A 14,778-nucleotide genomic window follows, 5' to 3' on the forward strand; every position below is an offset into this window, starting at 1 on the left:
GATTCGTGTGGTTGTGAGGATTGAACCCAGGGCTTTGTGAATGGTGGACATATACTCTATCAACTGAGTTACATGCCTATCTCACATTAATTTAAATATATCCTTGAACATTTTAAAATATGGAAATTTGAGAATAAAAATCCACATCCTGAAGATGTAAGCGTTGGACTTCTTGATCAGGTATCAGTGATGTGTGGTGTTCCAAACATGAGATGACCAGTTTTAGGTAAGGATATACCTTTGGTGATGAGGATATAGTGAATAAACCTGCTATCATTATGGGTTGTCCTGCTTCTTTCCAACATTGTGAGAATTAGCACTGTGTGGTAAACAGTGATGAAATGAGAACAATTCTGCTCTATATGTATTGAAAACTAATGGCTAATCAGCTGCCAAAGTTGCCTTCTCTAGAAAAATCTATGATAAAGTATACAGATACAGGCTTCTTTGGGAGATTTCCATCCCGTGAACAAAAGCATTGATTTGAGGGAGCTACAATAGGTCAGAGTTTATGTAAATTAAAGTTCTGAAAGAATACTGACAATGATTTCATTTGTGTGTACTTTCCAGCAGAGGGCTGGTATTAAAAAGGCAGTTAAAAATTAGTTGCTATCATCTCTAGACATGCTAACACAAATGTGGAAAAGCTCACAAGACCTCTACCCTATACAGGAACAACAGGCATATAAGGAATGCTAAGGGTCATAAGTCTTCCCCAGGGAGAGAACACCAATTGGTTATCCAATAATACCCAATGGTCAGTCCTGAAAACATATATGTACAAATGACATTACATGGACCAAGAGGGCTGTTCTTATGTATTTAGGGATATATTTATGTATGTGTTTATGTAACAAAATTAATGAAAAAAGAGGTCTCAGATTTGAAGGAGAGCAAGGGGGAACAGTATATGGAAGGGCTAGGAAGGAGCAAAGGGAAGGGCGAGATGATGTAATTACATAAAATGATGTAACTATATAAAGAGCTATTTTCTAGGTCTCTCTTCCTTCTGTTTGTTTTGTCTAGTCCTATGTGCTAGTTTTTGTTTTATCTTTTTATATTTTATTATTATCCCTTAAGAAGCCTGTTTGCTTTCTAATGGGGGAAGAAAAGGGGGTGGGTCTGGATGGGAGGGGAAGTGGGAAGGAATTGGGAGAAATAGAGGGAGGGGAAATCATAATGAAGATACAGTATATGATCAACGTCTCTTCCTCTCTCTCTCTCTCTCTCTCTCTCTCTCTCTCTCTCTCTCTCTCTAGTAAAAGAAAAGGCCGAATGTACCAGAAATAATAAAACTGAAGTCGTTAGGTTATTTAACAGTAACTACAATAGAGAGCCAGATGTGTGGAGGGAGCTCTAGGAGGGGTTGGAAAGAAAAAAAATGGGGTGGATATGATCATATTTCATTGTACACTTATATGAAAATAAAAATAAATTGAAAAAATCAAACATAAGCTAAACCAAAATTTACCTTAGTCCAGTTGAAGTTCTGAAATTGTAAGAGAAACAAAGTAGTAAATAACGTTATTAGTCACTGTAACACATACAATAAGGCGTGGAGAAATTCTTGTTTTCCTTCCTTGGTGTCCGCTCACCCACGTGTTTTCACAGGCAACTCTCAGCTTAGCCTATTTCTTCCATTTCTGCTGTATCACCAGAGATAGAATAATTATTCCTGGTCTTGGGTGAAATGTGCTGAAACTTGGTCTCTGACTGTTCCCTATCATCCACAAACACTACAGTAAACACAATGTCACATGTTGTGTCTTAGTTATGCCGACGTTGCTTCGTGATTCACTTTTCGCAGCTGGTAATTGCCTACAATGTCTCTCTATTTTGTTATTTCCCCATGAGTGGTTTATAGCTGGGGACTAAGGGATCATCGTTCCCTCTCTTGAGAACTCAGTTTCCAGGGACTGGGATACAACTGGGAAAACAATGCTCACTGGTTATTTTATGCTGAAAAAAAATGTGAGCTTTCTAGAGGAGAAAGCTTATTTCATGTATTTCATTAGGGACTTCTACTTTTAAAAACATTGCCTTGTTAGATAATAGGCAGTTTTTCCCTTTTAATGAGTGGGTTTTTAAATATTCTGATGTCTAAGAACCCGTGTTTGTGTCTACTTCTACTTCTTTGTCACCATAATCTGCAATAGAATAGCTCTCTTTAAAAACCCAAGTTTTATATAAATGCATAGACATATACTCTCTGGTGTGACATTAAAGATACTGCTGACTTGAAGTGTGAAAGTACTGCTGGTTTTTATATTGTCACAATGATGATCTCTCAGCTGTTCTTTTGATTTATTGTGTTTTCATTTTTTTCTGAATGAACTGTGTAGTTTAAAAATTATCACCCCCAGAAAGACAACTTTTATTCTAGTTGCACATTAAAGTAACAGAATCTTTAGGGAAAAAATTGTAAATTGGAGACTTTGAATTTTATTTTTGTTTAGAAATCTACTAACATTGAAACTTTAATGAGTCAGCAAGAATGTGCATTAGTAGTTATCTGTTGCTGTGGTAGAATATTTTGACAAAGATGCTTAAGGAAATGGGGTGTTTACTTTGTCGACTGTTTCACAGGAGATACAGTCTGTTTTGGCAGAGAGGCATGGCAGCAGGAGCAAAGGGCTAGCCTGGGAGTCAGGAAGCAGACTGATCACAGTTCATCCTCATGTGGGAGGCAGAGAGAGAGAGAGAGACAGAGAGAGAGAGAGAGAGAGAGAGAGAGAGAGAGAGAGAGAGAGAGAGAGAGAGAGAGAGAGAGAGAAAGAGAGAGCCAGGCTATAAAAAGTCAAAGTTTGTCCTCCAGCAAGTCTTGATGTAATTTTTCAAATCATTTCCAAACATTGCCACTGCTGGGGAGCAAAATAGGAACCAGGATTAAATGATTTGGGAGACTGAAACTTTTATACTGTCTTGGTAAGAGGATTCCATCCATCCAGGAATAAAGATGAGAGTGTCCAGCAGAAAGACTAAAGAAGACAGAGAAATGAGATAAAATGAAGGTGCTGTGTCAGATTTCTTAGATGCTTCAGAGCCACACTAGAAAATACTTAGATTTATAGGTGAGATGCTTTCCAAGGCATAGAAAGCCCTCGTAGACAGTTCAGAATTCATCTGGGTTACTTCTCTCACTACAGGTTCAGAATGCCCAGGTTCTGGAGGAATGCTTGTTAAAGTACAAGGTCAAAATACAAACAAACTCTTTATGTATATCATGCTTGCAGTGCTGGAGTAATGGTACAATCTCAGGTCCAACAGAACTGTGCATGGGATGTTGGCTAGTTTTGTGCCAGCTTTACACAAGCCAGAGACATCTGAAAAGGATGGAATGTCTTTTAGGAGGATTCCTCCATAAGATCTGGCTTTAAGTCATTTTCTTAATTAGTGATTCATTGCGGGAGAACCAGTGCATTCTGGGTGGTGATATCCCTGGGGTGGTGGTTTCTAAAGTGCCTTAAACATGTGTAACAATTTTAAAAATTATTTATTTTTGAGTTACATAAATTTGTACAATGTATTGTGATTAAATGTGACCCTATTACTCCTTCTTATCTCTTTCCCACTTCTGACTCACTTCTTTACAGATATTTCCTATCTCCAGTCACATCTTGTTTTGTGTGCAGGCTCTGTGGAATATTACATATATCTCTATTCATCTATGCATCTATCTATCTATCTATCTATCTATCTATCTATCTATCTATCTATCTATCCATCCATCCATATATCTACATATATATTACTGTCTCATAATATACTACCATGTGATTAGAATAAAATCAAATGGCTTTATTTGTTCTTGTGTGTGGCTGCCATGTAAATAAATTTATAGAGCTATTACAAAAGTGTAACTGCTTCCTGCCAGGATTGTACAGGAAAGGAGTTCTGAGTCAGACCCATTCCTGACAGACACAGTACTTCCTTGTTAGTCCATTTTGGCTCTAGGGTTTCTTGGTATCTTTACCAAGTCTTCCTCCTACTTCATGATCAGATAAAATGTTTGCACACAGTCTTTCTCCCTCTCCCTTCCTTCCTCTCTCCCCCTCCCTCTCTCTCCACTCTCTCATTAATTTTATTCTTTCTCTTACATAAAAGAACTTTTACTCTTCCATCTTTTTTGTTTCTTTTATTTTATTTTTTGAGATTCTGTCTCTGTCTCAGTCTCTCTCTCTCTCTCTCTCTGTCTGTCTGTCTGTCTCTCCTTTCCTCCTTCCCCTTTCTTTTCTTTTGAGCTCAGGAATGGAGTGGGCCAGACTTGCATCTTCCCTCATATTTCCTTACATATAGGAAATGCTTCCACATTTGATTCTATGTAGTGGCTGCTTTGAAGGACATTTACTAATGCTTTCTATTAATGAATGTGCGGTTCATTTTTTAATATTTTCTAACACATGATACATGTGCTATAGACTTTATTGTGAATGGTACATGATGCAGCTTTTCAAGATTCTTTGGTCAGTTTCTGTTTCTATGACCACAGACTTCTCATCATTTCCCTCTTCAGGTCCACTCCCTTCTCTGCACCAGAAATGTCTGTGCTGGACTGGAGGTTTTTATCTCCACTCTTCTGAGATGGCTCATCTAGATTTCTGATTTTTGTTTTGTTTTCATTTGTCAATTTCGGTAAATATTTGTTGAGCAATAATACTGTGCTCAGAATATCTAGATGATGTGCAAGATGTTTTCCTTGCCTTTATATGTATGCTTGTGTTGGTGGGAACATTCATGTGTCCTGTTGATATGATGAATCACACCATAATTAAGGAGTCAGTAAAGGAGGAAATTGACCATTAAGTAGTGAGGATGTCACCACATTTGCTGTGTAATTATGCATCTCCTCAACTGTATACTCACCACTTGATGTAGGGTGTGTCTCTTCTATGTTTGATGTGGTGAAGTCAGGGGCACAGATTAGAGTGGTGTTTTCCTATGAGTATTGTTTACTCTGTTGCAGGACTTGATCCTCCTATGTTTCCCATATTTTAAGACATTACCACTTGAGTGAAGTAAAATTCATTGGTTGGAGGCATAAACATATTCCTAATTTTAGAAACATTAAATTGTGGTAGAACAAATGTACTGGATCCTTTGATGTATTGAATTCTAACTTCTGGGTGCAGTCAAGAAGAACTTTCCATCTTTCATTTGTTTCATCTTCCGTTTGTTTGTTTATTTCTTCAGATAGGTTTCGTCTGTGTTAACAGTCCTGCCTGCTCTGAAGACCAGGCTGATCTTGAATTTGCAAGGTCTGCCCATCTTTGCTAGGACTAAAAGCATACACCTACATGCCAGGCTCATGCTTCAGTTCTGTGTTTCTCAAGCCATCGATGAGAGTATTCAACATGGCAATGAAAATGCAATAATACATGGAGATCATTTTCATATTTTTTTTCAGAATGGTCAGAATGAAGCTGTACATATATAAGCAAATGTTCCATGAAAAATAGTGACTGCTGTCAGTTAGGAAGCACACATGGAGAAAGTTTCCTTCTTTCTGATTTGCAGAGAACATATTCTGGATGGTAGCCATGATGCGTATGTAGGAGAAGGTAATAGCAAACATCAGTGAAATCAGTGAACAGCAGGTTAAATCCTACAAACACACTGAGAAGATGATGTTGATGTCATTGGAGCAAGTCTGGGTGAGAATTGGGAGAGAACTTCAGGAAAAGTGATTGAAGATGTTGGACTTAGAAAAGGACTGGGAATGTTTGAAGCCCATGAATAGGTGGGTTCATTAACCACACAAGATATGAACCAGCTGCTAAGTGGATGCATGTTTGTGGAGTCATGAGTGTGTAGTTCTGGTGAGTCTTATGGATGGTGCATAATGACCCACAGCCATAGCTGCCATGGAGTAAAACGACGGGTTTCAAATTGCATTACTCATCCTTTAAATGACAATACATTTGCTGCTGCCATGAAGTTCTGCAGTGTGAAAGTAACTTTTATTCACTCTGGCAATGGGATGAGAGCCATACTCAATCTGGGCAAATATATGAGCTTGGGCTGAGCCTAGAGCATTTCTTTCTCTGTTCTATCTATCTCCAGGCTTAGAAGCTTCTATACTTTGTACAATCAAATCTACTGTAAACCCAGACCTGAAGACTTCATTATCCAGCCTCAGTTTGCTAACCTAGGTCTAGAATGTTTCAGCCTCTGAGATGCACTGCTGAATATGCTCACCCTTGTAGTTCTTTCTGAACTCTGGCTGACTGGTTCAACACAGCTCTTCTGGCTTAAACTCCTTTCCAAGCTGACTGATTCAATATGGTTCCTCTCAACTTCACATGGAATGGTTCTGCATGGCCTTAAGCTAACGCTGACAATTTGTTCTAATCCCCTGGATCATTTTTATTCTCTGGCATCAACTGGCTCACCTTACTGCACTGTACTCACTGCACTGATTGACTCATCTCAACTCAACTCAACTCAACTCAACTCAACTCAACTCAACTCAACTCAACTCAACTCAACTGACTTCTAATTCCCCTCTCTCTTCCGAAACAGCTTTTAAATAGTAGCCCTTTCCTTTTCTGTTCTCTAACTCATTCTGTAAAATCTTTCACTGATTCATCATTTTGTCAGCCCCTCAATTAGATATTACTTTAAAACATGGCTTCCTCCTTCTACAAGATAAGTTTACCAACATTGTTTGGGATTAAAGGTGTGTATTAAAGGCTTGTCTGTATTCCAGCCAGAGTAGCCCTGTTGCTGGATTAAAATTCTTGTTTACTATAGCATCTTAGGAGTGATAGTAGATGTGTAACATCTCAACAGTAGCCAGATGTAAAAAGAAGTATGTAGGAGACTGAAGTCTGGAGTTTGTGTCGATGATGAAGATCATCTACATGGACATCACATGCATGACAAGAAGCACCATGAAGAGGACACATGTGTATCACCTTGGACACTGAATCCCAAGGATAGGAATCAATGACCTCAGTGGTATTTTATTGCTCACCAAGTAACTGGAGAGGACCATAAAAACATCCAAAAAGGGAAGTTTTAATGGTGTTTTGATATGTTACTTGAAAGTTTACCCCTATCTTTCTGAAACTATGTCAGATCATTCTGCCATAGTGTTAGTTAATACATAAGATGTGTTTGTTGTACATAACATAAGGTACATTAAAAAACAAATACATGAACATATTCTCTCTCTCTCAAACACACACACACACACACACACACACACACACACACACACACACACACACACACACACAGACTCACCTTCAAAGATTCTCACATTATATTTGGGGCTGAGACTTTTTCAACAGTAACTACCAAGGAGGCTTTATGCTTTCAGCATATTGTTTTACGTTCTTGATAGAAAGCCTTAAATGTGCATTTGAGCCAGTGATCTATCTGAAAATACTTCATAAAAGAATATTAATTTTCAAGATGTGATTCTAAAAAACATTGATTAATGCTCTTTTCTATGACATTAAGTATGTATTTGTATTTGTATAAGGCAATTTATATTTCTGTCATTTTACCAGCCTCTAGTTTTTTTTTAACCCACTTACAATTTTAGTGTTTTAATCCTGGCTTCTCCTCAAATTAGTACAGTAAGAGTGGGTGAAATTTTTTCTTGCAAGCCCAGAAACTGTACATATAAGTGTTTTTAGGAATTGTATCAAACATCAATTTTGCTCCATATCATATTTATAAAGCCCATTATATTTACACTGACTATTCATTCCATGCTTCAAAAAGTTACTATTTTATTTCATTGCCATTATTGTTTAATTTTAAGTTAAATAATTGAATGATTTCAAATTTATATTTCTACTCTATCCAAGTATTAAATTTCCTGTTTACCACCTCCCAAATATATTGTCATTGTTATTTAATTTAATTAAAATTCTTTTTACTTATTCACTTTACATCCTGCTCACTGACCCCTCCCACAATCCTTTCTCCTTCTTCTCCTCTGGGTAGGTTGGGGCCATTTTTCCTATTATTTTTAACTAGTAGTTATAGAGGTAAAATATTACTAGGACATTATTCAGTATAGGTTAAGTCTTTTACAAAAATGTGGAATATTATTATATGCATGTTCGTAAATTTGGCTTCAATTTTGTCTTTAAACAAAGGGTGGTTTAATGACATCTAGAGTTAGTGCTAGAAACCTAGACATTACCTAATCCACACTCACATTATCTCTAGTTTATCTTACAAAATCTCCTCCTTTACCTGCCCTGTGGAGAGGCCTGCAGGTTCCAAGAAGTATGTGCTATGTTTTGCAGAATCTTTTTGTTTTAATTAATTAATTAATTAATTTTTACACTCCAGATTTTATTCCTCTCCAGGTCCACCTCCTGAGAGTTCTACATTCCATATGTCCTCCCTGCACCCTGACACTCCTCCACCCCCAACCCCTGTCTCCACAAGAATGTCCCCACCCCACCCACCCCACCAGACCTCTAAACTTCCTGGGTCCTCCAGTCCCTTGAGGGTTAGGTGCTTCTTTTTTGACTGAACCCAGACCTGGGAGTCCTTTGCTGTATATGTGTTAGAGGCCTCATCTCAACTGATGTATGCTGCCTGGCTAGTGATCCAGTGTCTAAGAGATCTCAGGAATTTAGGTTAGTTGAGACTGCTGGTCCTCCTACAGGGTTGTCCTCCTCCTTAGCTTCCTCCAGATTTTCTCTAATTCAACCAGAGGGGTCAGCAGCTTCTGTCCATTGGTTGGGTGCACATATCTGCATCGACTCTTTCAGCTGCTTGTTGGGTCTTTTGGAGAGCGATCATGGTAGATCCCTTTTTGTGAACACCCCATAGCTTCAGTAATGGTATCAGGTCTTGGGGCCTGCCCTTGAGCTTGATCCCACTTTGGGCCTGTCACTGGACCTTATCCTCAGGCTCTTCTCCATTTCCATCCCTGCATTTCTTTCATACAGGAAGAAGTATGGCCAGAGCTTTGGCTATGGGATAGCAACCCCATCCCTCACTTGATGCCCTGTCCTGCTGGAGGTGGGTCCCCCCTTTGAGTCTGAGAGTCTTTAACTTCCCAGGTCTCTGGTACATTCTAGAGGGTCCACCCAACCTCCTTCCTCCTGAGGTCGCCTGTTTCAATTTTTTTTTTTTGCTGGCCCTCAAGGCTTCAGTCATTTTCCTCCCTCCCAATACCAGATCATGTCCCCCTCTCTTTCCCCCCCCATCCCCTTTCCCTCCCTTGTTCCTCCCCGGCCTTATGATTGCTTTCTTCTCTCTCCCAAGTGGAACTGAGGTGTCCTCACTTGGGCCCTTCAGCTTGTTGACCTTTTTGAGTTCTGTGGACTGTATCTTGGGTATTCTGTACTTTTTTTTGGGGCTAATATCCACTTATTAGTGAGAACATACTATGCATGTCCTTTTGGGTCTGAGTTACCTCACTCAGGATGACATTTTCTAGTTCCATCCATTTGTCTGCAAAACTCAGGATGTCCTTGTTCTTAATAGCTCTTCCATTGTGCAAGTGAACCACACATTCTGTATCCATTCTTCTGTCGTGGGGCATCTGGGTTGTTTCCAGCTTCTGGCTATCACAAATAAGGCTGCTATGAACATAGTGAAACATGTGCCCCTGCGGCATGGTTGTCTTTGGGGTATATTCCTAAGAGTGATACTTCTGGGCCTTGAGGTAGGTCTATTTTCAAAAAATGAACCACAACTCTTTACTTGTTTTGGCTCAAAGCATGCTTGTTCAGAAGGTATTTAAAATTAATTGTTGCATGTATTAATATTCATTTTGATTTTTTAAAATTAAAATGGCATTTTATTATTTTCCCTTTTCCACCTTCTCTCTTCAATCCTTCCATGTATCTCACTCACTCCATCTCAAATTCATGGCCTCTATTCTCTTTTTTTCTTTAGTTGTTGTTGCATGTATACATGTATATGTATTCCTAAGTATTTACTAAACATATATAAATATAATCTTAGCTCATATAACTAGCTTATCTTATAACCCATCTTATAATCCTTATCAAATAATTCTATAACTAATTTTTTCAATTTTGTCATTCATGTTATTTAGTTATTACTATTGCCACTAATACTGTATTTCTTTTATGTTTTTATATTTATATCTTATATTTTATGAAATTAAAGAGATCTCATTTGGAATACAAATATCCTATGAACCTTTCAGAGTTTTGGACAGTCTACTGTTTATGGACCTTATATTGAATATTAGTTATAAAGAGAAGTATCAGGAGAGTGGAAGGAAAGAGTCCTTCTCAGGAGATAGTCCACAGTGCCAAAGATACAAACTCATCTTTACTTGTAGATAACTTTTGTCTACATTTCAAAGTAGAATTAAGGTTTATTGTAACAGAAGGGAGGATGGACAAGCTTCCCACGTGCCACATAAGACCAGAGTTTTGTAATTTCTTTCCTGTAATGCACCTTGTTCCATGGATTGGATTCCCTTGCAATGCTGTGGTTGCCTGGTGGCTCAATAATTCTTGTATCATCTGTGAACCTTGACCTTTGGAAACATTGCAGAAACAGCAAATTCTACCCTGGTTATCCTTCCTCTAAGTACCATATCCCTTGCAGCTGGTTTCAGAAATGAAGGGGAAGAAGTAGATAAAGTCGTTTTGTTTACAAAAACATGTGTCTTAGCAGGTGCAAAATTATTTTCTGTGTGAAATTATTTTCTTTCACAAGTAAGACATGTGTTTTGCACACAGGGGTTATTTTCTCTTCAAATAAAATACTTGGTATTAATCTTAAATTGATTTCTAGACTTGAGCCTTGATTTTTGTGTTTCTCTTTTTATTTTTATTTGTCAATATTTAAGGATGTCATGAATGAAGTATATGTAAATGAGTATTTTTCCACTAAGTAGTAAACTTTTAATGGTCTTGTCCTAGTTAGTGTTATATTGCTCTGAGGAGACATCATGACCAAGGTAATTCTTATAAAGAATGCACTGGGCCTTGATTTCAGGGGAGGAACATGGTGACACAAAGGTAGGCAGACAGACATAATGTCATAGAAGCTGAGAGCTCACATTGAATCCACAAGTTGGATTTAGAAAGTGAAAGAGAGAAAGAGGAAGGAGGGCTGATGTGGTCTTTGAAAACTTCAAAGCCAACTTCCAGTAAAACACCTGCCCCCAATAAGTCCACACCTTCTAATCCTTTCCAAACAGTTCCACTAAGTGGTGACTATGTAGTCAAATATATAAGTCTATGGGGATAACCTTATTCAATCCATCAGAGTGTATAACTGTATATTCACATTTCCAATAAAACTGATATGTGGCAGATTTTCTCAAATACCACAATAATTTAGTAATTATTGTGAAAATAGGTAAGAAGGATGGATGTTGGTTTCTAATGCTTCTAAAATCTAAGGGGATTTTGCCTATAATTTTTCTGTTCTACTCTACTCTGCTGCATGTATTGCTAAAACAATTCTGAGTTAGAGATTTTTGCACAACAATAACATGGGCAAGCAGAGGAATAAGAGCTATTATCCCCAGAGAATAAAGAAGAGAGGATCAAATGTAATTTTCCCATTGGAGAATCTTCATAGTTGAAGGTACTGACCCATTAACTCTGTTTTCCTTATTGTAAGATTGATTATACATATTTTTAAAGATGCTCAAAATGTACAAAAGAAAAAACAAGCTATCCAGATAGATTCTCTTTCAAAAATACATAAATTAGAATTTTATTTATTCAGGTCAGTGGACTACCTGATTAGTGGACTACCTGAATATGAAAGATCTTGGGTTAATTCTCAACATTGAGAAAGCAAGCTTATTTACTTAACAATTTGATGATTTTTTTCTACTCTTTCAGATGCCATTGATAATGAAGCAATGTGTGATGTGAACATTTGTCAAATCTCCCAAAGCTGACCAAAGGAAGAGCGCTGTTACCTTGCCTCTTGAGCCTCATTGACATGAAGACCACATTTTCCACTACAATAATTTGTTTCCTGTGTGCCTCAAGGCTTCTATCACATCTTGGTTTCTTAGTCTATACAAGAGGAGGTTTAACATGGGGATAATAATAAAATAGAACACAAAAGTCACTTTCCCCTGCTCCTGAGATCTGTTGATCCCATGAAATACATACATGTAGCCGACCATTCCATAGATTACTAATTGTGATCATGTGTGACACATATGGAGAAAGCCTTTATTCTTCCTGCAGCAGAAAACATTCTTAGGATGGCAGTCAAAATACATGTGTAGGAAAAATGACAATGGACACAGAGAAGGTTAAGTTAAAACCCATAAAAATTGTCAACAGCACAATATTGAAGTCAATACTGGAGCAAGATAGTGCTTTGGTGGTACATCAGAGAAAAAAACGACATTGCGTTGGATTCGCAAATGCTTGGGAAGAAAGTAAAACTTGTATTTACAGAGGCATATAGGAAGCCTATAGTATATGCACAAAGAAGCATTAGAATGCAGAGTCTCTGGGACATGATAATTGGATAGCGCTGTGGGTTACAGATGGCCACATAGTGGTCTACAGTCATAGCATCCAGGATGAAGCAGTCACTGGTTATAAAGGTACATAGACATACAGTTGCATTGCACATCCTGTGCAGGAGGTAGATGGTTTTGTGCTCATACAGTTCTGGAACATCCTGGGAATGATGGCAGAGGAATAACAGTGGTCAACAAAAGCCAAATGCTACAGGAAAAATTACATGGGAACATGCAGTGAAAAATGGAGTTTGATGAGCAGGATCATGCTAATGCTCACTGAGGTGACTGCATAAATTACTAGGAATACCACAAAGAGGATGTGCAAAGACTCATTTTGACCAGTGAATCCCACAAAAATAAATTCAGTCACTATGGTGTTATTACTATGTTCTATGGTTAGTAGAAATCTAATATCAGCTGAAATTGGCAAAGGAAAAAATAGCAGAGAAAATAAGTCCATTTTGATGTTTTTAAAATATCGTAATATTTGGTTTTTATAATGATTTCAGAGAATAGTTTCTATGGTTTCTGTATGTATATATTTGGGGGTGGCTGCATATCTGTGCATGTGTGTGCGTGTGCATGTTTATATATGTGTTTTTGTGTGTATATACATGTGAGTGTACACGTATATGTGTGTGCATGTATGTATGCCACAGGTCAACCATAGTTATCATTCCTCATATGCCCTCTACTGGATCCATTAGGCACATTGCTTGTGAACAGCAATCTTCCTGCCTCTCTCTCCAGGCTGTGTTTTCTTTCAAATGTGGATTAGTGTGGATGCGGATCTGAGCCTACTTACTGACTTAGCTATTTCTCAGCTCCTCCAAGGTCACTCTTTATGATTTATTTAATTTAGAATTTGATATGAAAGTATGCTTAGTTCATTTACTGATTGTTCCTCTAAGCTATATATTTTAATGAAAATTCTATTCGCCCTCACTATGAAAACCTCAACTTATAGTTCTATATGACCTTGAACAACTTATGTGCACATACCCCTTTTACCTCTCTCTTCTGTTTGCCAATTCTGCTTGAGGTATTATGTACACTCTTCTGTCAGTGTGTTTACTGAGGGATCTATGAGAAACTTCTTGTTTCCTTTCTATGATTTTCAAAAATTCGTGAAAACCAAGAGAAGACGTTAGCTTTGTCACAATTCTTTCACAGTTTTATATAAGCAAGGTCACGTTCTGCTCTTACGTTATCATGGATCAATTAGGTAGAATCCACGGCCTGATGTTCCACACACCACCCTTCAGTAGCTTTTCCTCAGACCGCTTATCTCTCAGCATTCACCTGCTTTCTCTGCTAGTGATGAGAAGATTGGCCACATCTTATCTGTGGCAAATAACCCACTGTGAAAATTTCTCAGTGACATTTCTCTAGGAACAAAATTACCAGTTTGAAGGTTGCATCTCACAGATTTAATATGACTGAACATCGACAGTACATATTTCTAACAGATACCTCTGTGTTCCTTCCACTGGATTGTGTGATAGTTCACTTATTCTTATTTCCTTATAGAGTTGGTATTTATCATATCTTTTGTACAGGAAAACAGGTATCTGGTAGTATTTTATTTTTCCTTTTATTGCATAATAATCTGATTAATTTAATATTTAGATTTTTGATGTTTGACTTTTCAGTAAATTTCTTGTTTGTGATGTATGACAATGTTTTGAGTAAATAGCACATGTAAATAGATAATGTAATTTTGAATTTATATAAAATTATATGTCACTTTGAGTAACAGTTTTTAAGAGGTAAGGACTGATAAGAAACCACACCATACCCATGTAGAGGATCCATCTATTCTGTGAGGTTTTACTCAGTATGTCATTCCTCCATCTACAATGATGTGTCTGCTAATCGCACAAATGATGAAAAGAGAATGAACAATTGCTTGAGTAACCTGAGCATGAGTAGTTTCTGAAGCCTCATTTAAACTCAAAACTGAACAGGGGTACAAAGACCCACTGACCTGCATTTGAGTTCACACTGCTTCAGGAAAAGGACATCACCCTTTCCAACTCATTTTCTTTCTAGAAGGATGAATCACATAATTACTTAAGACAACATCTTGACTGTAATACCACTTATGAGAATAAACACTTGAAAACAAGTTTAACTAAACTATAGTGGCTTCATCTTAAAGATTGTTACACAGCCCTGCAGAGTGAGATAAACATATGTACGTATGGAAAGGCACCCACTTTATAATATAATGCAAAATTGAGAAAGCATTTCAAAAACTATTTCATATACTTTCACTGAGAAAATTTGTTTCCTCACTCCATTTTTATATGGGTATCATG

The 14,778-nt window shown here is 37.5% G+C and overlaps 1 pseudogene; it reads right to left on the bottom strand.

The window, feature by feature from the left end:
- Positions 1–11,935: 11,935 nt before the first annotated feature.
- On the bottom strand, positions 11,936–12,917 carry LOC116900852 (annotated as a pseudogene).
- Positions 12,918–14,778: the final 1,861 nt, after the last annotated feature.

The sequence above is a fragment of the Rattus rattus genome, chromosome 5 (assembly GCF_011064425.1).
Source record: "Rattus rattus isolate New Zealand chromosome 5, Rrattus_CSIRO_v1, whole genome shotgun sequence".
In the NCBI taxonomy this organism is placed as follows: domain Eukaryota; kingdom Metazoa; phylum Chordata; class Mammalia; order Rodentia; family Muridae; genus Rattus; species Rattus rattus.